Source organism: Coenobita brevimanus, chromosome 7 (genome assembly GCF_032717465.1).
Source record: "Coenobita brevimanus isolate Jiangsu-jjx chromosome 7, ASM3271746v2, whole genome shotgun sequence".
NCBI classification, from domain to species: domain Eukaryota; kingdom Metazoa; phylum Arthropoda; class Malacostraca; order Decapoda; family Coenobitidae; genus Coenobita; species Coenobita brevimanus.
The window spans coordinates 10,696,749-10,700,258 of NC_136960.1; positions in this window are offsets into that span (position 1 = coordinate 10,696,749).

Consider the following 3,510-nt stretch of genomic DNA (forward strand, 5'->3'; position numbering starts at 1 on the left):
TGCCTTATGCAGGGGGGGGGGGAGGTCGCTGTGTCGGTGGAGAGACCCCGTGACGGAGTACCTGACTCCTTATCCAAGGGGTACTGTGACCTTAAAGAACCCCCTTGACGGAGCTCTTCACACTTTATCCAGGGGGCTCTGTGTTAGAGGAGAGTCCCTATAATGGAGCACCTCATGCCTTATCCAAGGGGTGCTTCCCAGACAGACTTCTAGATACCACAATTTTCAATCTGACCTAACATGACGCATATGTTATAGCGATAAATAATAATTCTTCGGTGGGCAGAGAATTATATTCGCACTCTCTAAGTTACTTCTTCATTCAAATGCTGCCAGGCTGGATGAAACAGTGGCGGTAAACATGATTCAACAGCTGGTGGCCAGATATCTTGATAATGTAGTTAATCAACAAAGTTTCAAAGGCTACTTCTTCCAGGGCTTTGCCCATGTTTATATGGGCCCTTTTATGGGGTCGCTGTTTCTGACTGGTCGTCTCCATTTTCCTCTGTGTCCAAATGCATCCCCTGCTACATTCTTCTCCCTCATATCCATCCACCGTTCCCTCGGCCGACCCCTTATCCGTCTACCCTTCACTTCCATGCCCATCACACGATGAATATAAAAACGGCGAATATAAAAAAAAATAACTTAACAGCCAAAAGTGTCTGAAAGATTAACACATCGGCCACTTCCATTCCTTCCTGCTGTATAATACTATACAGTAGGTCCCATTATTACAGGAATCAATCTGACCAGACTGATCACCCCTCCACCCACACCCGCTGTTAAACACCTGTCGCGCCAACCTTCATAACAAAAAAGTGTGTGTGTGTGTGTGTGTGTGTGTGTGTGTGTGTGTGTGTGTGTGAGAGAGAGAGAGAGAGAGAATAATACTCGCTGTCTGGTGATGTATCATTATTTTTATGTGTGAAAACAGTGTGAACAAGCAAGGTCAGAGGTCATGCCCAACAAATGGGCGCAACCAGGATTATCAGCCCGTGCATTGGAGAGTGGAGTGGAGGAGTACATGGAGGAGGGAGGCTTGGAATGGTGGCAGGGGGTGCGGTGGAGTACATGAGGGAGGGAGGCTTGGAGTGGTGGCAGGGGGTGCGGTGGAGTACATGAGGGAGGGAGGTCTGAAGTGGTGGCAGGGGGTGCAGTGGAGTACATGAGGGAGGGAGGCTTGGAGTGATGGCAAGGGGTGCGGTGGAGTATATGAGGGAGGGAGGCTTGGAGTGGTGGCAGGTGGTCCGGTTGAGTACATGAGGGAGGGAGGCTTGGAATGGTGGCAGGGAGTGAAGTGGTAGAGTAAATGAGGGAGGGAGGCTTGGAGTGTATCAGCCACTGTCAACGGAATGGATGTGATACTGACAGATGACTCATTCAAAAGTTCATCCAGTGTGACCACGGGATAAAAGCCTTCGATCTTCTCTGTCACCACTCGCACCACTTCTGTCAAAAGCTTTATAGCCCATCACCACGCATCAGTCGTCACACCAATTCAAGCTTTTCTATCACCACTTTCTTTTAGTTCCTCCAGACTCTCTCTCTCTCTCTCTCTCTCTCTCTCTCCTTAAATACACGGATAATGGCATATGTACTGCGACCGTGACCTCAGTGGACTGGTTAGGTATAAACAATTGTCCTGTGCTTTTACTCAGGGGGGGAAAAAAAAAAAAAGTGCTGCCTGAGCGATAAAATGCATAGCTGAGAACGATAAAGAAGCCTGGTGTTGTAGGGGGTTCACTATACTTCGTTCAAAGCTCACTAAGTTTAACGCAGGGTGGAGGCTGCACTAGGGCTGGGAGGGTTGAGGCGACGCTGTTTTGAACCTCGGGACTGCCCTGTCCCTCCCTTCTTTCATCCCCCTCTCTCTCTCTCCCTTTCTTTTCCCCATCCAACCTCTCCTCCTCCCTCCTTTGCTCCCTTCCACCCTGCAACTTCCCTATAATCTTCACTCCTCTCTTTCCAACCTCCCTCAATTCTACCTTTCTCATCTCACTCCCTCTCTCTTTCCAACCTCCCTTGAACCCTTCCCTCTCCCTCTCCCTTTCCAACCTCCCTCCAACTCTTCCCCCTCCCTTTCCCTTTCCAACTTCCCTCCAACCCCTCCCCCTTCCTCCCTCCCTCTCTTCTACTCCTACTGGATGCTTCCTTTCCACGTCACTTTAATTCAAAAACAAAGATTCATTTTCCCGGACAAATTGTTCTTATCTTCGTTCGTTTCACCCATTTCACTGACAAGAAATATTTTACATTTCATTTTTCCCTTTTTTTTCGTGTCTCGCAAACGTTCACAGAATAACTCTCTCTCTCTCTCTCTCTCTCACACACACACACACAGGTATATATACTGGTCATCGTGATGCAAGGCATACATTATTAACATTGGATCATCAACTAATCATTAACAATAAGACAGGGGACATAAGGCAGTTAGGTAATGGTTCACCCGGATGACGTCCTTCACTCCTCACAGTGGTAGGGTTAATGTGAGTTGCTAAAGGTAATGGTTCACCAAGATGACACCTCTGATCCCTCAATGTGGAAGGGCTAATGTGGGTCCTTGGGGGGGGAGGGAGACGATGGATGAAAAGAGAAGTGATTGAGTATGCATCTATACACGTCTGTTTAATTATACCAATTTCTTTTTATGACTGTTGAAGTAAATCTGCTTTTGCTGTGTACGTTCTGTTTGCAGCAGCGTAAATATTTGCTGAAAAACACTTAATTCTTTACGACCTGCCATTTCCCCACCATATCAGACCCGCCACTGGTACAATATGACCTGCTTATCTAAGATCACTTTCCCTCCCACTGTTGCCTTTCCTTTCCCTGATCTGGTCTGGAGAAGGGAGCGAGATGTGGTGTCATAAGGTGAGGTGAGAGGGCAAAGAGTGTAATACTGAGTCTAAGGTGAGGTGAGAGGGCAAAGAGTGCAATACTGAGTCTAAGGTGAGGTGAGAGGGCAAAGAGTGCAATACTGAGTCATATACACCCACCAGATATTAATTATAGATAGACACCAAGGCAAACACAGGCCAGTGCCCAGGTGTGCGTAAGAACTTACAGTAACCTGTATTGATAAATTCATGTCTGGGGTCATCTGAGGCTCTTACACCACTGACACAGAGGAAATGGATGGGATGGATGGAGAGGGAGTCAGAAGTGAAAGGGGAAATTAGAAGGGGTGGACAGGGTGGCGAAATGGGGAGAGATGGAATGAGAAGAATGGGGGAGGGAAAAGCAGGAGGGGTGATTAACTGGGAGGGGACGGAGAATATAGGATGATGGAAAAAGAGGGAAAGAAGAAGAAGGGATGATGGATGTAATGTAAAAGATGGGAGAATGCAGAGAGAAAAGGGGAATATGAAATGATGGACGGAGAAAGGGGAAGATATGAGGATGGAGAGAGAGAGAGAGAGAGAGAGAGAGAGAGAGAGAGGGGAGGGGGGAATGATAAGACGGAATGATAGAAAGGGAATAAGGAGAATGAAGGGATGCGCTAGA